This window comes from Mytilus californianus, unplaced genomic scaffold (genome assembly GCF_021869535.1).
Source record: "Mytilus californianus isolate M0D057914Y unplaced genomic scaffold, xbMytCali1.0.p SCAF_5, whole genome shotgun sequence".
Classification (NCBI taxonomy): Eukaryota; Metazoa; Mollusca; class Bivalvia; order Mytilida; family Mytilidae; genus Mytilus; species Mytilus californianus.
In genome coordinates, this window is record NW_026262701.1 from 75347935 (window position 1) to 75375581 (window position 27647).

The following is a 27647-nucleotide window of genomic DNA, read 5'->3' on the forward strand; positions in this document are numbered from 1 at the left end:
TGATTCTCTAAATAATCAACCATTTTTTTTCCAAAAAAGGGACGGGCCCCATGTCCTCACCTTAATCCACCTCTACCCCTTTCCACTTCGTATCATTGAATTCAGATTCAAGATCTCTCTGATTAAAGTAAGTAAGTAAGTCACATTTGCTTATATCAGGTTTTTGAATTGAACTGGCGGATAGTTGTTTTATTACCAATCATACCATTTCTCCTTATTTTTTATACATACGAAAGCTTTATTCATATTTTTAGGTGTATTGATGAATGTGTAAAGATGCAGCAACTGTGTAGATACATTTTAAAATACAGCACAAGAGATGCAGATTATATAAAACTTATAAGTCGAAGACATACTGACAACACCATGGCAAAAACTTAAATACGACCAAATGACGTACAACAGTCTATAAAACTTAACTATAGCATACAAAACGCAAACATTTAAAACACATAAGAAGCACCCAGACAGTCAAATAGAAATTTAAAGAATAAATAATTTTCAACTAGGCCTACAGCTATATTTTCTTATCATCTAACAGTAAACATAGGTTCTGGTACTATGTGATAAGTCATTTTTTCATGCAGACCCAGTTTCATTGATACCTTGAACTTAAAGTGGTTTTATGCATATCAGCCCAGATTGTGTGTGTAATTTTATTAAACAATTCAACAATACACGTTCTAAACAGGTTAAATTCAATTTACAAATTTACAAATTCAGATCTACTGGCATTCAACACCCAATTACTTACTTGCTGTATATTGTCAATCCGTCAACATCGTGAATACGCCATGCGAGGTGTTGGCTATGTTTGATACAGGGTGGCGGCTTCGAAGCGTAGAAAAAAATCCAGGTAAATGAGTGTAAAATTTTGTTGTTGAAAATTTTAAGTATTAAATTCCTAAATTTGTACTTAACTCCGTTCTACGGATAACATGGTTGTTTGATATGAAAATAGGATAAAAAGCATCCGGAAAAAATATCACATTATAAGTATTCGTAAATGGATATGAAAAAACTTAACAAGGAATAAGTATCGGTAAAAGGACAGAAAGTCGCAGTACAAAAGTTTAAATTAATTATTTTACAATTGTTTAAATATATGAGAGAAAGTTCTTGACGAATTGACTTTATTTATAGATGGTATTTAGTTGAGGAAATGATTAATTCGCTTTCAAATAGTTTTTTTTTATCATTAACTTATAAAAAGGAGACATTTTTGACAGCATGAAGCCAGTTAATTACCAAGCCACTTTGGCAGATTGTTTTCTTAACAATCATTGTTCAATATTAATATTCAAAAATAAATTTTGTTTACAAGTCCGTTTCCTTTTAAAAATGTTTCAGAAAAATACTGAAACGTTTTTAAAATTAAGTTTATTCAAAGAAAAAAATATCCCAAAACTAAATCGTGACTCAAAATTTCCTATTGAAATTGTTAGATTCCAATATTTAGGAGAAGATTGTATTTGTACTTTATGTAATGGTGGTGATATTGGAGACGCGATGCATTATATTATAGCAAGGATTTGTAAATATCCTTGATTATAGAATGTTCGGCAATTGACGGAAGTAGACAAACCCTATTTAAACGGGGTTTTGATCTCCAAGGACCCCACATTTTACATCGAATAAGATCTATATTTTTTAACGTTTTCAAATGAAATAACTTGAATTGAAAATTTCCCGACTATGTGAAGATTTCTTATATTTCTAAATGGCTTCAATTATTACATACAAAACGAAAAAAATAACTTTTTTTTGTAAAAACAATATTCATGTATTATTATATCCAAGGAAACGCTTTTTTTTTGTTTTTTGTTTGCAAAGTTTACTTGTATGTGTTTATAACCATCACCAATCAGTCCTAATTATTAAAGATCAAACGACCTAATCAAAATGATGATTGGTATTGAATATGATCATCGGTTATGCATGACGTATCCCAAATAACTTCTTTAATGTTGGTTTGATTTTATCAAAACCAAAATTATAAGATCAACAAACAGCATGCGCCATGAGCGCATGATACGCCCGTCGTCTTGTGTGTGAATTTTTATGCAATAAGCATAAATAGTTTCTGACATACGGCGTGACATGCGAAAATCCCCCTTTTTTTTTTACAAAAACTCAATATCTCTAAAATAAAACAACGCTCACTAAAACCAGAAGTCCATTACTAGACGTAAAACATATATACATGTCCTGAGTGACTTTTTATGTCCTGTCTGCACTCAGGAGATCCTGAGCGGTTTTTAGACGTACCGTTAATTTATAGGCATATATTTGAAGATGTTCTTAATTATGTACATTATCTATAGGTATACATGTATGATACTATCAGACAAAAAACTTTCCAAAGAACTTAGTTCTAGTTATCTTAGGTCCTAGTCACAGGCACTTGTCTCAGAAAAAAAATTTCCTATATTCTTTTAATGTTATATTAAGGCAGAGACATATATATATGTCTCTGATTAAGGTATATAGGAAACAAAATTCTGAGACAAGTGCCTGTGGTCCTAGTGTGAAATAAATCCACTGGGAATTGGCCTTTTTAAACACAACTATATACACGTTTTCTCAAGGGCTTGTACATGTAAAATGAAATTATGTTTACTAAATGCGTAGTTACATAAGTTTATTTGCTACTTTTTTCTTCTTTATTTTATATAAATAATTTTTTTTTTAATTTTAACATTTTTTTCTACGAAAAATTTGTAGTGTTGCAATAGGGAATGGACACAGATACTTAACTACATTTAACGAAAGAAATTTTGTGTAATGTCATCAATCTGTTTTACACATAGACAGGATGTTCTCTAGATAACTATGGTATTTCTAATACGTTATACACACCCCAGGGTACACGCATTGTCGTAATGGAAAATTACTGCATGCTTTAATTACCTGTAATCAGCCATGTAACAAATCAGTTGACTGACCATGTCATTACAGTTTAAAAAGTTTTTCCTCAGATCAAAACGGAATATTCATTTTAACTTTAAAATTTAAAACTTTAAAAGTATACATTGTACTTTGACATAATTATGAAGTAAAAGAATTTAACAATTGACTAATCGGATTTTTCCAAAGATTAAGATACAATTATATTTATTATTCTGGGACTGACAGATATATCACAGGCACTTGTCTCAGAATTTTATTTCCTATATACCTTTATTAAAGTATATAGGATTTTTTTTCTGAGACAAGTGCCTGTGAGACATATACATGCATAAGTCCCAGACATATATAATTGTAAATCAAAATGATTTACCTAATTACTGGGAAATAATATAATGTTTCAGTTATGTTGATGTCACAAATACACATGAATTATTTGATGATGCATGCTGGAATTTCTTATCTTAATTTCTTGATTGGTCTTGGTTTTTTTTAATAAAGATGCCCCCTTTTTAGCCACACTGACGAATGGAGAATTCCAAATAGGGTCACAAGGTCACATTTTAAAACATTTTTAGAGTCGCCCAGTCTCAAAAAGCAATTTTGACTGGCATTGTTTTTAGTCGTTTATATTTTTGCAGGTCAGGTTGCAAAGTGGCAGGTCGGATTTGACTATGTTGACAACGGTCCTAAAAAATATCCGAAAAAACGTTGAATCAAACGATATGAACCTACGCAGTTTTATATTATAAGACTGACATACACCAGTGTGCTAACTGTGCTGGGTGAGGTGCTGTAACTTGATATACATGTATCATTAAGTTACAGTACTGTTAGGATTTGCCTGCCTATTTGCCTGTTAGTATAGACTGTCCCTGGCTTGAAAGTATGGTTCTCTGCTCAGCAACGGGTGCGTGATTAGCAAATCAAAAATACCTCGGGGGGGGGGGGGGGGGGGGGGGTTGCAGTTCAATATTTGATAGGGGTGTCGCTGGGGTTCTGTTACCCCACTCTTTTCATATAATTTAGATCTTAAAAATGTATACCTTTTCATATATTGCGTGGGTAAAATTGTAACCTTTTCCCATATTGATTGGGTTTCGTGGGGTGTGTTGGAAAAGTGGAATATTTAAGGCTAAGATTCTGTGTGTAATGTTTACTTACCGCGAGACTTTCGGCTGTGAAAAAAAACAGGGCTTTTCATATACAAGTAATTGGAACTTTATCGACCTTATCATATATTTCTGATAGTTTTCCCCTGCACCTATTCCCATATTTTCAAGCAAGAAAAAGTGACCTATTCCAGCGGCACGTCCTATCATCTTGTATATAGGAAGTGCCCCCCCCCCCCCTCGAGTAAAATACACAAATGTATAATACCTTAATTCAGGAGCACAGTCTCTCTTTACCGTAAATAACTTCGAGATTAATATGTAAGTTTACTTTGCTAATCGATGTTCCTGTAATTCAGATTTATATTTATTTGTGAGACCCCCGTCACTATTTATATTCACTCAAAGAAAGGGGTTCTCCGTTACTGGGAAAATCTTATCTGATTCAGGATCAATTTATCGGTATCACTCCCCTATCACCAGTGATTCTTTGTTGTAAGCTGACATTCTGAAAAAAGGTATACTGTTGACTATCAATTTGCACGATTAGTTACAGATGTCGACTCGGACTACTGCAAAAGACAATAATTCAGTTCACTGATCTAGATTGAATAGTGGTTCGGTTAATCCCCTCTTCCCCAAACAAGTAAGAATTAGGTTACATCTTTTGATAGTCCAAATAATTATGACGTCTCGCAAGGCTATTTTAATTTTTTTTTTCTATCTATCTATCTTCATATTTCCGCACTCAGTCACAACTTTGACTATTACGTGCCCAGAAAAAAGTTAAAATAGCCTTGCAAGACGTCATAATTATTTGGACTAATCTTTTGGCAAATATGGTCGTACCACAGGGGTTTGTTACAATTTACCGGGTTTTCTATCCTTACGAATCCTGAAAAACTAACCAGGTCAGGTGATAAAAAATCTGTCTCCCCTTTTTATCCCACCAGAATATCAAAAGGTTGTCTCCTTACACCTACAATGTAAGCTACATGACAAAAATATATACAAATATGGTATCATGACAATGTGACGGCTCTTCAACAGAAACTAAAGACGTAGAAGTTAACAACTATATAGGTCACCGTACAGATTTCAACAATGGGCTAAAAAGGCAAACTGTGTTATAAGCTACAAAAGGCCAAAATAGATAGACAATATCTGACAAGGGTAGAAATGTCCAGAATGTTGAAAAAAAAATCTACTGTCCATTTTAGATCTTGGGTAAACTCCTTATATTATACTGCCTGGTCTGGTGGTAGCGTGTTCACCTCAAGTGCAGAAGGTTGTTTATTTTAAACCCAACCGGGTAAAACCAAAGACTTTAAAGTTGGTATTTGCTGCTTTTCCCTTAAGCACGCTGTATTATTAAGGTGTAAGAGCAAATACTGGTTTGTTCAAAGTCAGAATAATGTGTCAAGGTAAGGTGACATGTCTCTCAGAGAACTAGTGTAAGAGATAAATTAGTCCTGGTAAAAATAATGAAAATTGTTTGGTCAGACAAATATAACTAGTATTAAAAGTCCATGGATACAGAATTTACTAGTATATTTAGTCCGATGTCAGTAATTTATGTCTCCAGACTAATTTTCCTAGTCCATGACATCACTATTCCGAGGTAAAAATGTCCAGTTTTTCTAATACTGTATGCATCATGTCAAGTATATTTGGTGTATGCAAATTTTTAAAGATGTATGTTTGTCTGGTATGTTTTATTCAACCTTGACCTCATTTTTATGGTTCATTGCTCAATGTTATTTTTTTTGTTTGTTTTTTGGTCACTTTTTCTATTTCCTTATTTTCAAATTAACAATAGGTCAACTATATTTGGTGTATGGAATGATTGTAAGGTGCATATGTCTGACTGAGAAGTTTCATCTTACCTTGACTTTATTTTCATAGTACATTGGACAATGTTTAGTTTTTGTGGTTTGATCTATTTTTCGGATACTGTTAGCAATAAGGCCCCTATATTTGGTGAATGGAATGATTGTAAGATGCACATGTCTGTCTGGCATGTTTTATATGACCTTGACCTCATTTTCATGGTTCATTGGTCAATGAAAAGTTTGCATTGTTTTGTCTGTTTATCATATGCTTTAAGCAACAGGTAAATTATATTTGGTGGATGTAACGATTGTAAGGTATGCATGTCTGTCTGGTAGATTCATATAACCATGACCGCATTTTATGGTTATTTGGTCAATGCTAAGTTTTCTTGGTTTTTTCATTTTATCAGATATTATAAGCATATGTCTACTTGTTGGTGTATGGAATGACTGCAAGGTGTCATATAAAAATAACAAGATGTCTGTCTGCCAAGGTTAATATTGCTGTGACCTCATTTTCATAGAATATTGATAATATTAAACAGCAAAAATGATGAGCAAGACAAGATATACAAATGATCCAAAATTGTCAGTTGACTACTAGTACTAATTATGTGATAGTAGTTATTGTCATTAAATGATAATGTTTACCCTTTTATGTGTAGGGCAAGGACATTAAAGATAAAGGGAAACTATAAACAAAAGAAATTATCAACAAAAATAGATTTACAGACGTCAACAAAGCCTAAATGGTAAGTCCACTTCTATAAAAGTTATTGCCCTTGAATAATGATTATTATGAAAATAAGATGTGGTATGATAAATAAGAAAACTATCCACCAGAGTTCAATTAAGTGGATGTAAGCAATGCAATTACTTATTAGAGGCCAATGATGACCTGTAAATAATTAGAAAACTCATACCCTATACATGATATAGTCATCTATAAAAGACACCACAAACAAAATTTGGAACAAAACATCAATTCAAACTTCAAATATACCAGACTAATTTATAAAAAAAAAACAAGTTATGAAAAAACAAATATGACGGACTTGAACCAACATCAACCACTGAACTATGTACAGGCTCCTGATTTTGGACAGGCAAAATATGGCAGGGTTGATATAAAGATAAGAAGCGGTATGATTGCCAATGAGACTTTTCTCCAATAGATATCAAATGACATTAAATTTAACAAAATTAGTTAACTGTACAGCCTACGACAATGAGCAAACCCTATACTGCATAGTAATCTATAAAAGGCCATGAAATAACAAATGTAAAACAATTTAAAAAGGGCATGGTGTCTATCCATGCTAAACATGCTTGGGGGAAACACCACAAAGGCGAAAGCTAAGTGCCTGATTTTTGCACAAAACAAAAAATAAAAAACAAATATGATATATAGCAACAATTGACAACCACTGAATAACAGGCCCCTGACTTGGGACAGCCACTTACAAAATGTGGCATGGTTTTACATGTTTGCTGGCGCCAAATCCTCCTCTAATTAAGGACAGTGGTGTAAGTGTCAGTTCATTTAAATATAAAAACTATAAAATCAGTTGAAAAGGGCTATTTTCTGCTCTTTGGTCAGGTTATTTTGATACATTCCCGTTTTCATTTTCAATTTTATTAACTCATTAGAATGCAACAAAGCAGAAAAACAGTTACCAAAAACACAGACCGGATGTGGCTGGAAATTTATTCTTTCCCTTTAACAAAAAAGACTCAAAATACAGATCTATTAGTACTGACAGTTACTGACAGCTAATTCAAAGCAAATATCAACTAATAAAATAAACATTTTGTGAGCACCCAACCCACCCCTAACCTGGGACAGTGGTTTTAATAACAGCACAACATTTGAACAAACTGTAAACATTTGTTGCAATTGGCTTAGCTCAAAAGACTGCAACAAGGCACAAAAAAACAACTAATATGAAAACCATAGACACAAAGCACTGAAATAAGAGTTCTTACAATTTTAAATATTCAAGTGAAAGTTTTATCAAAATGTACATAAACATGATAAAATAGCCATTTTATTGCTGTATTTCTCTTCATTTATAATTTTTGAGTTTTGTGTATTTGTAGGTCAGACATCTTGGTTTTCACGATCATCATTCAACAAGTCAATACTGAACAGAAAACTTAAAGTTGATATTTTTTCTACATAGTGTGACTTTTTTTATTAATTTGAAATGGAATGTGTTTTTTTCCTACAAAAGAAAGAGGAAATTTCATCATAATGACTATAAACAAAAAGGCGTCATATCATCATGATCATAGATGCACAAGAACTTAATTATGTAAATGCAACAACGTAATTATCAATTGAAAGAAGGGAGGAATGAAAAAATATATTAGTATTTTGTTGTCCAAATGAACTTGCTTTGTCCACTCATTTAAATCGCTCCATCCAATAAAGATGTACGGTGGAAGATTTTTGAAGAACAGATTGCAAAAGAGGTTTTGTCTTAGAATTAGAATATTCTAGTGGATGAAATAATTTATTTACTTGACTCTTATATAGTGGACTGAATAATTGTACATAGCAAGCTGAAACAAGAAAAACTAAAACTTGACAGGAAAAGTGTTTATTTTATAAATTTGCAAATATAAAGGTAATATTATGAACACCACAAAGGTATAAGATTCAAATCGTTTGCATGTTCATGTATTGCAATGGAACTATAACAAAGAAAACTTTAACTCATGAAAAGAGTAAACTATTAACTGTGCTTTGTCAATCTATTCAGTCAGAATATGAAATATTTTTTTCAGTTCTATTTTTCATAATAAAACAAACAAGACAAAGATTTCAAATCAATATTTTTTTCTTTTATTAAGACATGTCATCATTTTATTTCAGTTAAAGGATTTTATTTTTTGACTTTAAATAGTATTATACTTTCCAAAATGATAATAATCTTTATTGTCATATAAACAAATTAAAAACATGTTTGTGACAAAATGAAAAAAACCAAAATACACTCATACATGTCGTATATATGTTATAAACTTTTTACTACCAAACAGAATTCATTGTAACATACATATTACTGTATATTTATAATTTGAATTCCATAGGATTTTATTTTGTCCCATGGGATATTAAAAATCCCATGGGATAATTATAGTCCCATGGGATTTTTTTTGTCCCATGGGACAACAAATATCCCATGGGACTACAATTATCCCATGGGACCCAAAAAAATCCTATGGGATTTAACCAAAATCCCATGGGATAATGGTCAATCCCATGGGATTTGCCTTATCCCATGGGATATTGAAAATCCCATGTTTTTCTAAATCAAATTACAGAATATATATAATAATAACATTAGAAAAGCAATGAAATTATTGAATCCCATGTAATTCCGCACATTTTGGTTATATACACGACATTGTAGGTCTAAGGAGAGGCGGCGGCGGATTTGCAAATGAGTGTTTTGCAAATTAAAAGTGTTCAGTGTTCTAAGTTTTATAAATTAAATGTTTTTTTTTAAATATTATTTGCAAGGCTGCATGAACATTGCACCTATTTTTCGTATATTTCTTTTCCGCCATTCATAAGTTAAATGTTTACTGTGACTTCTATATAATGCTTATACAATAATGCAATCATATTATCAATCTAAAAATATTAATCATGGAACAAAAAAGATGAAATTATATATTAAATGACTGAAGCAATTTAAAATTCTAAAGGACATTCTTACAATATTGCCGAAAACTGAGACTAATATAACTGTTATAGTAGTCTCAGCCGAAAACAATACGAAATTGATAAGCAAGTATGACAAACCAATTAAAAAAATGTTATTAATTTTGTGATTATTCATGGTTGACTAGTTCTATATTAACCAGTTGCACGTGTCCTAATTATTAAGAAAAGGGACAGAAAAGTATTAAACAGAAACAGCCGTTTTTTAAACCATATTTTCAAATTCACTGCATGATTTAAACAGCTTAAACGTGTTCCATTTATTTTATCTTTGTACGTATACGAAAATTTGATAGCAAGTTAAAATTCAATGTTCATGACTAACGAGTATTAGATTTTTTGTGAAATTGATCGATGCGCGGCTTTTTACAAATACCGAAAAAAAGAATATGGCGTAAACGTCAATTAATGGAAAAGCAACCCAACGAGAAAAATAAAATTTAAGAGGCAGCTATAAATAGTTTTGAGTTGGAGAAATCATTCATATGCCATATGATTCTATTTAGGTTTGTGCGTTTTTCGATTTACGAATAAGTCAATTAGAAAAACATAAGTAATTGTACCTAGGTGCATTTAATAAAGCACCTTTTGAACTTATTATTATCATTTTTTTTTTAATTGTAATTTTATGTTTATGTATATTTAATGTTACCCGATATGGAGTTCTTTTAAAAGATAAAATTCACTTGAATGGGTATTTCTGGTGTATAAAATGTATACATGTATCACACGTACTATCTACATGTACAATACACGGAAATGACACGGCTGTGTATTGTAAAGTTACTGAAGGAAGATTTATGTCAAATGCATATCCCCGGGCGAAGAATTTACTGGTTTGTCAGAACGGTTAAGTGTAATTTGTGCCAACTACCATCATATTGAAAAGGTTTGAATCTCGCCCATCTCTTCTTTTCTTATAATATGAATTGCGCCAATAAATGGAACTTAATTGTGCCATATTTACCTCTAAATGATTAATCTATTTACACGTAACATTAGAATACCCAATTCAAAGGATATCTGATTTTTTTTTAAAAAGATGTGGTCTGATAGAGAGCCCGAAACCTGTCGTGGTTGTGAAGATTATAAATTCCGCCAGGCTTTTATAGAAAAAGGAGAAATTAGATGGAAACATAATGCGCACTGTTAAATCATACTTTGCAAGGCTGTTTACAGATGACTCGTGCACAGTCATTTTAAATTATGAATAAGATCACATACATGCATCAGAGACATATAATACTAGCCCGTAAATAGGAGGAGGGAATCCATCGAAACGGTGTGCAGAAATACCGCAAAGGACTTCTTAGTGCACTCAGACCAACGTGTTTGGACTAAGGACACTAAAACGGTGTTTTAAGATCACAAAGAATATGGATATAAAGTTTGGTGTCAATAGATTTTATTATTTTGAAGTTAAATGACTTTGTAATCAGCACGTGCCACTGGTACAAATCAGGCCAGGATAGTTTAAGAAAAGTTTTTAAAAAATTTAAAACTTTTAACCACAGAGTGAAACTAATGTTAGCTGTCAGATAAACTAAGTCCATTTATAAATAAAATACGATTTATTCTACAAAATTAACTTCTGGATACTATCTTGTGATCATAAACAAGCTTTTATCCAAGTTTGGTAGAAATTTGGGATATTTAAAGAAAGTTATGTAAATTTCAAAAACTTTAACCACAGAATAAATGTAATGTTAACTGAGAGAAAAGCTAGGTCCATTATACATGTAAGTAAAACACAGATAATCAGGATTTTTTTCTTCCAAAATTTACTTCTGGATACTATCTTATGATCATAAACATTCTTCTGTTGGTAGAAATCATGGATGGTTTAAGAAAGTAATTAAAAGTTCAAAAACTTTAACCACAGAGTGAATATGTGGATTTTGCTAGCCGACGCCGATCGCTATGTTCCGCTTTTGCGACAAAAGTCGCAGACTCGACAAAAATGTAATAAACTGTTATACTTTGAACATGTGTATCTAATGTGCTGGTAAACAAGTTTATACATTCTAAAATACTTTTTTAATAAAGAAATACTAGAGATCTATAAAAAAAGTGAAGTTTACAAACAAGCGAGAGAAATTAAAAGGAAAAAAAAAAAAAAAAAAAATAGTAGAACATACATTATTACATTGAACTAAAAAAAAATATAACAGACAGAAAAACAAAAGAAATACGACAGTAACAAACAGACGAAAAAAAAATAAAGAAAATTGAAATATCATAAACATGTTAAATACAGGCGGATTCAAAACGGGTCAAGGTTGAACGAACAAGAATTTCTATCGATTACACAGGTGACAATCAACGGAGGGTGGTGGCGCGTGTCGATAAAACATAAAATTACATTTTTAATTACTAAAGATATGATTATAAAATTTAAAATTATGTACTTTTAGAAAGTCTCCTTCTATATGCCCTGTTTTTTGTGTCAATTCTATCATTCCATCAGGTCCTTAGTGCAATATTTTGTTCTTATTGCACTAAGGAGGCCCTTTGCGGTATTTCTACTTGTCCGTATAAATACCGCAAAGGACCTCCTCAGTGCACTAAGAACAACAATTTGCAAATAAGTCTATAACATTTGCGCAATTAAATGCTTGTTTTATTGGCGCGAATGAATGCTGCAGTTTTTTATATAAAGTGATGCAAAAAAAAAAAAGGATTGGCGTAATTAAGTTGCGGCGGAAATTAATTCTTTTTCAGCGAAATTGGATATCGGCCTTCAAAACACCGTGTGTACACTAACAAATCAGTATTCATCTTTTACGCTGTCTAGCCTGAGAATAAAAGTTTTGGCAATTTGTGTAGGATTTTAATTTTAGAATGTAATGAACAAGTAAGAAGATCGTTAAAAACCTTAAGCGAATCGGAAAATGAGCTATGCACGATTAAAGGAAATAGTTTGGTGCGTCGATATGAAATTTCATAGAGGCATGTGATATTTGTAAAATTTTAAGTCTTTAAATAACAACCATTTGTAGAACTGATTATTTCGATTCTTCAAATATGCGTAAAAAAAATCAAAATTCATATTATTTAGTCTCTTTCATATATACAATGTTTATAAATACTGTAGATTTGCATTTGATCATCGATTGCATGCATAACGTCCAGTGACAAATATTTCATGTATTCGCACGAAGAACAAATCAACAACTTTTAGAATACAATTGATTGGTTATTTAAGGTAAATGATTTGCGTTAAAATTGATGAAACTTGGCTAGAAGCTTACCACCAAATCAAAGAAATATATAAACGGTAGATTTATTTTTTTTAATTCTGTATTTTACGCATACATGGACTTAAGCACCTTTTACAGTCAAAATAACAGTTTTAACACCGACAGCAGGAATCACAAGAGACGCTGGTACCATAGAAGTCTTCAACGAATTTATATATATCCCTGGCAATTTTCGGTTTATATCAGACTCTGACATTGAGGGGAACAAATACCATGGATGTCTCGTCTTTTTTTTAAATACATTTAGATATAAAACTTGTATCTCATATAAAGCCTCATTTATAGAACATTATATATATAATTTACTGTTTCAAGGAAATATTTGGTGGAGGAGAGAGAGAGAAAGAGAGAGACTTATTTCGCGGTATTTGGTCTCATGTTACAGTGTATTCATGTCAAAATGTGATGGAAGGAAATATTTCCCCCTTCGTTTTATATAGCAGGGTATTCCATAATGATTTAAGTTGCAGATTTGTTTTTCTATCGGTAAGAAATGGTATACAGTTATAGTACATTTAAAGTAAGTTTATTGCATTGCTAAACGTATGAAACAATTAGTATGAAACAAAATATATAATAAAATATATATATAATTAACAAGTGAAATGTTTCCAATCCAATCTTTCAAATCTAATATAGTCCAAAAGGGGACAAAAAGATATAAATAAAAGGTGTTCTTACGGCTGGCGGTAAAAAAAAACTGGCCAAAGAAGGGCATCCGTTTGCATGGTTGTTTGGTGTATATATACAGTACGCAACCAACTTTCAATAAATCCAAACTAATAAATGTTTTTTTTAATCCCGCATCTTTTTATATTAAATTATTTTAACTCAAAATAATAATTGAAATATCTTTCTGAAATGAAACCCTAACATATATCAGACGCTTAACAAAACGATATACCATACGATAAATGAAACGCTTAACGATATCATATACCATACGATAAACGAAACGCTAAACGCTAAACCATGCCATGTACCATACGACAAATAAAACGCTTAACGATACCACAAACCATACGATATACAAAACCCTAAACGATGAAATTAACCATACGATGAACGAACGATGAACGAACGCTGAACGAACGTTGTACGGACGCTATACGAATGATGTACGAACGATGACCGAACTCTATACGAACGATTCCCGAACGTTGTACGTACGATTCCCGAATGAAAAAAAGTGTTAACTTTTACGTTACAGGGACTGTATATAATATAAAGTATAAAGTAGGTTATTACGCGGTATGGGTTTTGCTAATTGTTGAAGGCCGTAAGGGGACATATAATTGTTAACTTCCAATTGGTGTCTGTTTGGAGAGTTGTCTTATTAGCAATTATACCATCTTCTTATTTTCATATAGACATGAAGATCTGTGATGTTTATTAGAAGTCACAATCCCTAAATATCTCTATACAAGTTAAAAAAAAACAGAAACAACATTAGACAATTATCATAGATGTCCATAGAAATTGTAAGATATGTTTGCATGGTAGATTTGAAATGGAAGTTCTTCATAAGTTGAAGCCTGGTAAAATATAATATAAAAATTCAAAGTAAATCAAAACCTTTACACATTCAAAACTATTTTCAGATTTGTCCTTCAATTATTTCTAGATTTGATTGATTGATGTATAATAGTCTTTGTAAAAAAGGTATAGCATTTCTCTTTGGTTATTTTTTTTGCTGGTGATTACACAAAAGCTGAAGAAGTTATACGTTTTTGTTTAAAGTGGAAATAACTTTTTCTTCCATAAACAGTTAACAAGTTTTCAGTATTATCTGTTTTATAGAGTTTTCATAGTTCGAATCAATAAAACTGTACAATTATGATAAATGCAAAGTATCAGATGCATATATGTGATTTTATTTTTATAAACTACTTCTAAAAAACATTACGCTTCGCGTGATGTGTGTAGTAGAGACATGCATCCGATTAAACTGTAGAACTTAAAAGAAACTATTACAAGCTTCCATTGAGACGCATTTTGAACTATACAGTCCGCCAAAAGTTAAGCACCACCTATCTTTGTTGCATCGATATTTTTTTCATTTAAAAAAACCAGTTAATCCTCGAAAAAGAGAAAATATTCATGTAGCAATTTTGCTAACATATGCCATAAAGGTCCGTGTATATTTGCGTCCATTCGTTTTTCATTTTGAAATATCAAAAACAAAAAACAATGAACGAGAGTGTTTTCATTTTTCGTTTTTGATTTCTCAAAAACCAAAACGAAAAACAAAAGTGTTTTCATTTTTCGTTTTTGATTTCTCTAAAACCAAAACGGAAAACGAAAGTGTTTTCATTTTTTGTTTTTGATTTCTCTAAAACCAAAATGAAAATCAAAAGTGTTTCCGTTTTTCGTTTTTGATTTCACTAAACAAGAATTTTGTATTTAATTTTAATTATTTCTCGTTTTATAATGTACAATGTTTTCCTTTCTTGTTTCACAGTCATTGATAGTAAATAATGCCAATGTAAACACCCCGGTGTTCTTTCAACATAATGTAGACAAAATAGACCGCCTGACTTATGAATTGAACTACGGTGATAAATGAATCAAAGCCTTTCAAATTACCTTGTTTATATCTTTAATAAAAAATAAATTATTATATTTAAATATTAAACGAATCATAAATTTAAATTGTACAATATAATATTATATAAAGATGGTACAAATAAATAGATTGATTACAACATCACATTAACAAGGGAGGTTACTACTTTTTAAACCTTATAAGAAAACTACCCCGGTCGTTAAAGTATACAATCATGCACAGTCACTGTGGTTATCAGATCTCTAATCGAAGATAATGTCGACGGATGCAAAAGACTTTATCAATCTGAACAATAAGGGTGCGTGATCTTTACTTTTACATTTAGAAAGGTTGATCTCAGATGATTAGAATTTATGACCAAGGTCCATTATACGAACATTCAGAACGATAATGTGTTTTGCTTGATCAATTGCTTGAAAAACAAATTTCCGCAATTTCACAATTCAAACCGGGATTAGCATTCAATCATTTTGCCATTCGGAGCGTACTCGGTATTAGTTTTGCTTATTTTTGAAAGCTATATGGTGACCTTAACTAGAGCCTGGATGTGGATAGGGGTTTACGGAATAGAGAATAGTGGGCAAACAATATGAATAATAGAGACAATGGACCAAGAAATAAAAAAAAAATAGAATAATGAGGTGTTGAAATATAAAGAGAACAGATAAATTGGCAAAAAGTATAAAGAAATAAAGAATAGAGAAAAATGGCCTGAAACACTGATTTAAGAATAGAGAAAATCGGCATAGAATATCAAAGAACACAGAAATGAAGAACCCTGTATCCAGACCATCATCCTAGTTGCCTAAACCAACGTTATTTTGTTTCCGGTAGATTGTTATTGGTTATCATACGTTTTCTTTTTATTTCTATGCCTATCAATTAAGACATGAGCTTTCATAATTTGCCAGCTTATTACATTATAAAAAAGACTAAGCCGAACATCACTCTGGATTTTTTCTCAAGTAGACCTCAGCTACCTACCCTACCACACCATTACCGAAAAGTTAATAAAAAAAATCTACGGCAATACTAGGTGCAAAGGGAAGTTGGGTAGCTGTGGTCTACTGGAGAAAAAAATCCAGGGTGTTATTCGTCTTAGTTTTTTTTTAAGTAGGTCCAAAGTTGGGGTCCGCGGACACCCAACCCCACCCTTACCGAAAATTAAATAAAAAAAAAATCTAAGGCAATACTTTTGTCCGCACTAAGACAAAGGGAAGCTTAGTAGCTGAGGTCTACAGTAGAAAAAACACAGGGTATTTTTCGGCTTATTTTTTTTTTCTAAAGAAGGTCCAAAGTTGAGGTCAGATACCCTACCCAACCCTCACCGAAGAGTTAACAAACAAAAATTCTATGGCAATACTTTTTTCCGCACTAGATGCAAACGTAAGCTAGAGACCTAGCGACTACTTGATCAAAATTCCCAGTTTGGGTATAGCACGGATTATTTTTTAAAGCTAATAAATAATTTCCTTGCCCACCATACTTTGAGTTCAAATATAAACCTTTCGTCCAATCATAAGTAAGCGAAATCCACTGTTTCAGAAGTAGAATGTTTTGTCAAAACAGTTTTGTGTGGCAAAAAAAAAGGTAAAGCACGAGTGCAACTTTTTTTTCTTCTAATGCAGAACAATTGTTACTTTTCATGAACTATTTGACAGGATGCCGAGAATATGGAAAGCTATTTCACACAATAGTGAAATTTTGCCAACATTTAAATAATTTCATAATTATTTACGATTTTATATACACTCAAAAGTGTTGACTATTTGAAATGTAAAGCGTGCAGCACGCTGTGTGATGTATTGAAAGCGATTGCTATTGTATATATATAATTAATGAACAAAAAATGAAATTTTAAAATTCATTGAATAGTGTCTTTGACTGCTTACTTATATATTAAAAACTGATAATATAGTGGTTATATATTAATAAAAACATTTGAAGTACGTTTGAATCTTATGCAACATTTGGGTTTATATAAACATCTGAAAACTGGCTGCTAGCGAAGTGGCTGCTAGCGAGTGGCTGCTTGCTTGAACCTGGTCTCACAAACTCCGCATTTTCATTCACGTCTTCACATTACAGGCTTCAATAAACGTTTAGTAAATTATGTCAATGTGAAGAAAATGACCCGTATTATGCCAACAACTGGTTTTATAATTAATTAGTTTATTTCCGATGCAAAGACCTTATAAGTGAATCAATATTAATACAAAAATATGTCATCTTTAATGATTCCTCATGGGGTTTTTGATTATGTGATTACTTGGCCGTTTGTTTTTAGTGATTATTTGATTACTAGACCAAATATTTCATGATTACTTGATTATCTAGGACTGTATTTTAGATTAATTGATTACCAAGTTTAAACAATAAATTTGTGTGTATAGCATACATATAAAATTTGGCTTGAAAGACGTTATTTTTTTTCGCCTCGCTTCGCTCGGTAAAATTGTTAAGAATTAAGTCCGAAGATTGAACGCGTTTGTCCAGTAATCTTATTAAAATTCATACAAAAAAGTTATATAAGTATAACGAAATCAGAGATATATCTTTTAATTAGATTGGTTCGTCTAATCTAGTATTTTTATCTGAAGTAAATTTACTAACTTCTTTAATAAAGGATTTGAACAAGAATGTGTCCATAGTACATGAATGTCCCACTCGCACTATCATTTTCTATGTCTAGTGGACCGTAAATTGCGGTCAGAACTCTTATTTGGCATTAAAATTAGAAAGATCATATAATATGGAACATGTGTACTGAGTTTCAAGTTGATTGGACTTCAACTTCATCAAAAACTACTTTGACCAAAAACATTATCCTGAAGCGGAACAGACGGATGAACGGAAGAACAAACGGACGCACAGACCGAAAAACATAATACCTATAAATGGGACATACATTCACAAAATGTGCTGAAATTGAATGAAGGTTTTGTAATTCTCAATTAGACCATAACAGGCATATCCAAATAAAGTTCCCTGAAGTCACAAACAACTTCCCTCACTTGTAGATCTATTTCCACTACTTCTGCAATATTGTATTCATCAATAATAATATAAATAGAAATTGTATGCATGTAAATTAAAAACCAGGGTAAACTTATCAATCCTTTAAATAAACTTATTTTAAAAGGTTACCAATTGAACACTGTAAATAGATCTTTGAATATTGTTTTTATTGGTATAAATATTAATTTTGTTATCAGTAACTTAAAATTATACTACATATTATTGTTATACACATCAAGGTACTACAATCTGTTGATACCTATGATTTGGCATTGCACAAGGTCATGTCTTTCTCTGACTGTTAATGACGTCTTTACACTAAATCCATTGGATGTTGGATGTGTACTGATTGATATTTTAGTCTTAGATACATGATTTTTGTATTAGTTGTTATTGGCTTTAAACTAGCTGTCAGTACTGCGATTACTCTCAGATCTGTACTTTGTGTCCTTTTTTGTTTGTTAAGGATGTAAAAATACCCTGCCACGTCCGGTCTGTGCTTTTGTTACATGTTTTTTTCTGTTTTCTATCGATCTGATATGTTAAGCCATTTTCAACTGATTTTTATAGTTTGTTCTTATGTTGTTCTGTAACAAAACTCGTCCCAGGTTAACGGGAGGGTTGAGCGCTCACTTGCATGTTTAACCCCGCCACATACTGTATGTGCCTGTCCCAAGTTAGGAGCCTGTAGTTCAATGGTTGTCGTTTTTTTTTGTCTGTCATTTTTGTTTTTCGTTTTATTGTGTTATAAATTAGTCCGTTTTTTCTCAACTGAACTGTTTCATATTTTTCATGTCAGAGCCTTTCATAGCCGACTATACCCTACTGTTTTTTTTCTCATTGTTGAAGGTGGTACGGTTGCCTATATATAATTATTGCTTACATCCGCTTCATTTGAACTTTGGGGATACATGTAGCTGTCACATTGTCAATCATACCACATCTCCTTATTAAAATGTTGAGGGGGAGGGGGGGGGGGGTAAAATTTGTATTTCTTAGGAAAGTTCCAATTGTTTTCTCCCAGGTCACCCAGTTTTAATTGGATATTTTCTCATTTTACTGTGACCTTGGATTTGTGTTTAAGGCCAACCAGAGCTTACTGCCTGTTGGTGGGTAGTTGAAGACCATATGGTAAGCTCTAGGTGTCTTTTTGTGTATTGTATATGGTGATTTGGTGATGTCTTCATGCCATTGTCCCATTACTTTATATAGACAGCTTATCAGTCAACCATATCTATCAAAGACGACAAATGATGGCCAAAGCTCTCCTGGTCTTTTGTATAGTCAGGCGAGAAACAAGATATAAACGGACTTGGCTTGGTATAAACATGTATATTTAGTAAATTCGTATAAATTCAAGTCAAATTAATATTTCCAAACAACATAAAAATATAAAAGTGTAAAAAAAAAATTGTTTTAATAAATCTTGAAAATATTATTGTGTTTGTGTGTGGCCATGGATAAAGGCATGTTTTTCAGTCTGGGTTAAAAAAAATTATTGACTTCGGGGTACAAATCCCTGCCCCACCCCAGAGAATCAAATGGCTGCTTCCTTGGGAACAATAGAGATTGAAGATGTTGAGAAGGAAGATCAGGTAATAATTTTATGTTCTGCGGCGACGTTAAAGGAACACCAATCAGTCAATCGATCTTTATGACTATGGCTTCAGTTATGTAATATTCCTTGTTGTTAAAGTTCCTTTTCTGCTTTGTGTAGACTTATTAAGACTTGGAATAGATCTACGATGACTAATGAACGGTCGTGTATGGTTTGGCAATTTTACATGCCTACCGATAATAAAATTGACAATGGAAATGGGGAATATGTCAAGGAGACAACAACCCGACCAAAGAGCAGACAACAGCCGATGTCCAGATACATGTATGATACGATGCTACCGGACATAGAAAAAAAACTGTCCTTTTTCATGGAAAATTAAACTGTTACAGTATATTAAAGAATACAAAACTAGCTCTCTTTTCTGTAAATACAAATAAAAAGCTGACATGGGTGAGAATAAAGCTAGAAATCCCAATCTCCCTATTCACTTAAAATGTCCATATATAGATATAAGAAGATGTGGTATGAGTGCCAATGAGACATTTCTCCATCCAAGTCACAATTTGTAAAAGAAAAACCATGATAGATCAAAGTACGATCTTCAACACGGAGCCTTGGCTCACACCGAACAGCAAGCTACAAAGGGCCCATAATTGACCAGTGCAAAACCATTCAAACGGGAAAACTATACAACGGTATAGTCTATATAATAAACAAGTACCGAGAACACTTAAGAACCACATCAACAAACGGCAACTACTGAACATCAGGTTCCTGACTTAGAACAGGTGCAAACAAATGCAGCGGGTTTAAACATTTTAATAGGTACCAAATTCACTCTTATCCGAAACAATAATGTAACATATGACTTTTAATATTGAAGGGCAAAACTTGCATTGAGCCGTGTTTAGGCCCTAAAATAGAAAATAAAGAGATGTGCATGGGACAAAATCGCACACAATACATAGAAAAAATACAAATTATCAATGAACAGGGCTTTTATTCCTGTTCTTCATCTTGAAAGTAGCTGGAGGGTCTTCAACGAGGAAAAGAACCATTCATACCCTGAAAACAACAGCCACACACTTGGCTATGTGGATTACAATGTTTTGCTTTATCCTACACCCTGGATTTTTTCTCCAGAAGACCTCAGGTACCCAGCTTCCCTTTGCACCTAGTGCGGACAAAAGTATTGTCGTAGATTTTTTTTATTAACTTTTCGGTAATGGTGTGGTAGGGTGGGTAGCTGAGGTCTACTTGAGAAAAAATCCAGAGTGATGTTCGGCTTAGTCTTTTTTTATAATGTAATAAGCTGGCAAATTATGAAAGCTCATGTCTTAATTGATAGGAATAGAAATAAAAAGAAAACGTATGAAAACCAATAACATTCTACCGGAGACAAAATAACGTTGGTTTAGGCAACTAGTATGATGGTCTGGATGCGTATTTCTTCATTTCTGTATTCTTTGATATTCTATTCCATTTTTCTCTATTCTTTAATCAGTGTTTCAGGCCATTTTTCTCTATTTGTTATCATGTTTATTTCTTTATACTTTTTGCCAATTATTCTATTCTTTTTATATTTTAACACCTCATTATTCTATTTTTTTTATTTCTTGGTCCATTGTCTCTATTATTCATACTTTTTGCCCACTATTCTCTATTCCATAAACCCCCATCCACACCCAGGCTCTAGTTAAGGTCACCATATAGCTTTCAAAAATAAGCAAAAATTATACCGAGTAGGCTCCGAATGGCAAAATGATTGAATGCTAATCCCGGTTTGAATTGTGAAATTGCGGAAATTTGTTTTTCAATCAATTGATCAAGCAAAACACATTATCGTCCTGAATGTTCGTATAATGGACCTTGGTGATGAATTCTAATCATCTGAGATCAACCTTTCTAAATTTAAAAGTAAAGATCACGCACCCTTATTGTTCAGATTGATAAAGTCTTTTGCATCCGTCGACATTATCTTCGATTAAAGATCTGATAACCACAGCGACTGTGGATGTATACTTTAACGACCGGGGTAGTTTTCTTTTAAGTTTTTAAAAGTAGTAACCTCCCTTTTTAATGTGATGTTGTAATCAATCTATTTATTTGTACCATCTTTATATAATATTATATTGTACAATTTAAATTTATGATTCGTTTAATATTTAAATATAATAATTTATTTTTTATTAAAGATATAAACAAGGTAATTTGAAAGGCTTTGATTCATTTATCACCGTAGTTCAATTCATAAGTCAGGCGGTCTATTTTGTCTACATTATGTTGAAAGAACACCGGGGTGTTTACATTGGCATTATTTACTATCAATGACTGTGAAACAAGAAAGGAAAACATTGTACATTATAAAACGAGAAATAATTAAAATTAAATACAAAATTCTTGTTTAGTGAAATCAAAAACGAAAAACGGAAACACTTTTGATTTTCATTTTGGTTTTAGAGATATCAAAAACAAAAAATGAAAACACTTTCGTTTTCCGTTTTGGTTTTAGAGAAATCAAAAACGAAAAATGAAAACACTTTTGTTTTTCGTTTTGTTTTTTGAGAAATCAAAAACGAAAAATGAAAACACTCTCGTTTTTTGTTTTTTGTTTTTGATATTTCAAAATGAAAAACGAATGGACGCAAATATACACGGACCCATAAACAAACCATCAACTTAAGTTTGGTCACTGATGCAGGTTCTATGCATTTGAATTTTGCGTTCATAGAAATAGTGAAAATTACACAAATCAGAAACGGAATTTAAGTTTTACTTTGATTTTATTTTTAACAACAATTAATCACCCAAAATCATTAAAAGTCTCTACAAATAATCTTTGGTATGTTCGGCAAATTTAATGTCAATATTTAAATCAATAGGGTGTGTAACCACCTCTCTTCCGGTACAGTTCCATAACACGGCGTCTCATACTCTGTACAAGCCTTATGAACTTTAGTTGAGAAAATTTATTCCATTCATCAACAATTGCCCCTCTTAAATCGCCAAGATTTTGCAAAGGTGGATCTCTACGATTGAGATTTCTGCCAATGGCATCCCAGACATGTTCGATAGGGTTCAGGTCTGGAGACATTGAAGGCCAAAAGATAGTGTCAATGGCTTCTTGATCTTTGTAATCGGTTACAATCCTTGCCCTGTGTGATCTATCGTTGTCGTCCATGTACGAGGGGATTCTCAAAATGAGGGACTTCAATGTTTCTTAGCACCAAATCCCTGCATGTCTGTCTGTTCATGTTACCCTGCAAAATATGCATACCCAGCTTACAACAGTATGAGAAGAAACCCCATACTGTAACACCACCATCAACGATTGCTGTCGTTGGGCAATTGTTGTTTTGGTGATAGGCAGTTTTATTTCCCAGCCATACTCGTATTCTGCCGTCTATTGGTCGTAACAGAAATCAACTCTCATCTGACCAATGCATATTTTGCCAGGTTCTCATGTTCCATCGTCGATGGTCATTAGCCCTTTGAAACCTGATTATACGGTGCCTGGCTGTTAGGGCACGTCTTTTGACAACACGACTTGCTCTTAGGTAGCCTCTATGAAGTCGACGGACCAATGTTCGAACACTACCACGACCACCTGGAGGCCAGTGGTGTCTAAGCTATGGGGCAGGAGTAAATGGGTTGGCTTTAGCACGACCAATAAGTAGTCTGTCATCACGATAGGTAGTTAAACGGGATCTTCCAGACCTTGGTCTATCATTTACAGTTCCTGTGTCAATATGACGTTGTAAAAATCTGACAATGACGGTGCGATTAACATTGAAATGGTAACCAATGCTCGTAGTGCTCCTACCGGCATTTGACATGTCAATTGCTTGTCAACGTTCAGTCACAGATAACTTACCGCTTGCCATATTTCATAGTGACTTGGTGAAGGTCAAATTTCACCTGTACGCGGGACAGTAGGAAGATGATTTAAAGGCATCGAAACAGTGTTTTTGTAAATGTGCAGATGACCTTTAATAAAAGGTTGCTTGGCGGGTATATCGGAGTTTAATTTTTTTGGTCGTAATGAATTTTCGTAGTGTATGCTATAGGCAATTCATAACACCAAACATAAATATTTTTTTCGCAATAGTTATAAAAATATTGACAGTTATATTTAGGCGGTGCTTAACTTTTGGCGGACTGTATAGTTTCATTGCAAATTTTGATTACATTTTCTGAAGAAAAAAATAGCAAAGACCTGTTTGTACTGTTTTAAAATTAGTGCAATTGAAATATCGAAATATATGATTGTGTATATTGTAAATTTATTCATTTGTTAATCAAAAAGAATTCCTCAGTATTCTGTATACTGTTACATGTACATCATTTGTAGATAAAGTACATGTAGGTAATGTTGGGTTGAACGAGCATTTGAACGAATTCCGTTAAATATGTAAATAGCTCACAAGTACAGTTGAACAAGGCAGACATTTATCAAGAAAATGCTAAAATTGAGTGTATCATTAATAAAGCAAAGCGTGGGGCATGACTCACTGAGACAGCAACCCGACGAGACATTTTAAATCGTTTATTGAACAAAGTATGGCTTAATTACCAATATCTAAATAATTTAACAAAACTAAGGAAGTACATTTCGTTTTAGGTGATGTCGCAAACAAATACTTTGTCTGTCAGCTTTACAGTATTCGTTCTTAAAAACTAAACTATATATTTTTTTTTATTGAGTATGACCAAATACAAAACTCGGTATTACCAATGTCTATAACCAGGTTAGTATGACACGTGCTGATTATATAGTTGTCAACCCTTAACACATTCAAATGGGGGGATATCCCCAACAAAAATGTTTTTGGGGATTCTTACCAAACTGAAGAACTGAAAGCTATCATAAACTAAAGTACACAGTTTTCATCAATAAAAACATAATCAATGCGTCAATCTGTCGTCAATTTAGCTATCTGCAATGTTTAAATTGAGAAAGCTGCGTTTTAGTAACGTTTTAGATGACCATAAAAAAATTAATAGATTATCTCATGGTGTATATCAAGACGGACTTTGTGATTTTTGACAACGAAAAATAGAAAAAAAATCCATACAAACAACCTTGGAACAATAGATAAATGTATTAGTCTAAGACAAAACCGCATGTTTAGTACGTTGCAGTTGTCCTATATTATGACGTTGTTCATGTATCATTATCATGCGAGTTCACAAACATATATAGTTAAAGTTGATGTTGAGTAAACGTTAACATGAATACAGCAATCCAACGACACACATAACCAAAATAAATGAACATGTCTTCACAAATTGGCAGGTATCTCTATGTCAAGCCTTAAATCGTACCGAGACTAAACATATTAATTAGCATGTGTCTTGAGCATACTTAATGTTGATTATACCTATGAATAATAATCTCTGCTGGTATTGCACTGGTAAAGTCTTTGGTTTAGATTTAACCGGAATCATAACTAACAAATACATGAGTTGTCTTGAATATAAAATAAAGCTTTATAATTCAGAGTAATAGCTGAAACAATGTAAATGGATGTGTCAGCTCTTGCTAATTAAGATATACAAGTGATACATGGTTGGCATACATCATGCATTTACAGTAACCAATGAAAGAACATAACTTGACATTTTATTTTAGTTTCCTCAAGGGAATACGATACAGTTACAGGGGAAATACTGACGTAGCTAACGTAAAATGTTTTTTTCGCGACGTAAAATTAATTATTCAGATGTTCAGGTGTGTTTATTCAATTGTCATGTACAACTAAAGCGATAAGAACTCGAACGCATGGGTAAAATTCGGAAGTTGACAGTTGTCATAGAAATATATCAATTGATTAAAACAATATACAAGATGTTTTATTTATTAAGAAAAATTATATAAAAGAACTAAAACACCAGATGAAAAAAAAGTATTAAAGCTTAGGTTCATGCATAACAATTGTCTATGATATATTTGTATATAGTATAATTAAAGAAAATTTATCGTAAAATGGCTTTTTAAGCTCTTAATATGAATTAATCTTTTAAACGCATACCAGTTGTCCTTAACAATGTTTTAAGATTATTTTGTAATTTTCAAATATGTTAGCCTCGAGCATCACTGAAGAGACATTATTTGGTACCTGGTGCAGTACACGTGACATCTACCATTTATTACTATCTTAACAGATAAAAGTTGGTAAATGCACTTTTTCCGCGGTGAACGCACTAATAATACGGCATGTTATATTGATGTATCATTACAAGTCGATTATTGGTTCACCTTATTTCAGTCTGGTTTATTTCTGTCTGTCTTCTATTTGGTTCATCCACTTGGCAAAATTTAAATATTGCTGTAATATTTCTCGTACTGACTATGCATGCAATCATTAATTAAAGGTGACTGCTTTAACGAGCAGTCACACTGTTTGATTTGATTAAGGTTATAAAACGAATAAATAAAAACAAGTCCTTCACCTTAGAAATTCCAAACACATGACTAAAGCAGATTTTAGGTTTATACAACTAAGAAGATGTTTTGCATGTGGTATGATTGCCAATGATATAACAATCCACCAGAAACTAAATGAACTACATTTATTTTGTAGATGTTAGCATATATAGGTCAATGTTCTGCCTTCAACATTTACTTTCAATGTACCACTTCGTAGGTTTGTAAGAATGTGAACATTAATAATGTAGCTTAAATAATTTTCAAGACAAAAATCAATCTTTACATTTCTATATACACTTAATTTCTCACAATCATATATATCTGCTGACCAATTTTGTAGATATTGGTCTTAAATGCGTGTCTTTATAACACTAAACGATATAACAATATTATTCTGGTCAATCCAAATATGGTTCATTCCAAGACTAAATACCAAATCACGCATATAAGATGCCCAAATAATTTTACCTTGATTTTGGATCATTATCTAAAATTTCATACACATCATATACAAAAACTGGTTTATATATAACAATACGTAACCAATACTTTAAGATTAAAAGATAACTTTAAGATTTTGTTTTCTCAAAACATACATAGGTAGATGACCAAGCTCGCCTCAAAGAAAACTAATAAGAGCACGTTTACCTGCTTTTAAAACAAATCTACAAAAACGGTTGTGAATAATCTCTATGTCATTGGCGCGGTGAAGACCCCATATTTCGGAAGAATAGTTCAGTACCGATCCAACCATACGGTCGTAAAGAAGACTTTGTTGATGTGTAGAAATGTAGATATTATTCAAACAGTTTAAGAGTGACGAGAAAGCTCTTGATCCTTGTTGAGACAGTCGTTTTTGTGTGTGTAAGAATCCCCCGTTAAAGTGTATAAACTTTCCAAGGTAAACGTAGGAATTTACGATTTGAAGTTCTTGGTAATTATATATGAAAATTATTTATAGATTGCCATCCATTTCTGAACACAACTACTTTAGTTTTATCAGTGGTAACCTGTATGTTCCATTTTCAACAATATTTGGATAGTTTGTCAAGTTACTGTTGAAGAAGTTCGAGAGATTTGGCAAACAAGACAGTATTGTCTGCAAAAAGTATCAAACTCATCAACATTCAGATAAAATACTATCTGTTCCTGAAAACAAACAAAAATAATTTATCGTTACCACCTACTACTATCATTTTAGGTGCATCAAACTGTTGTCGTCCCAAGA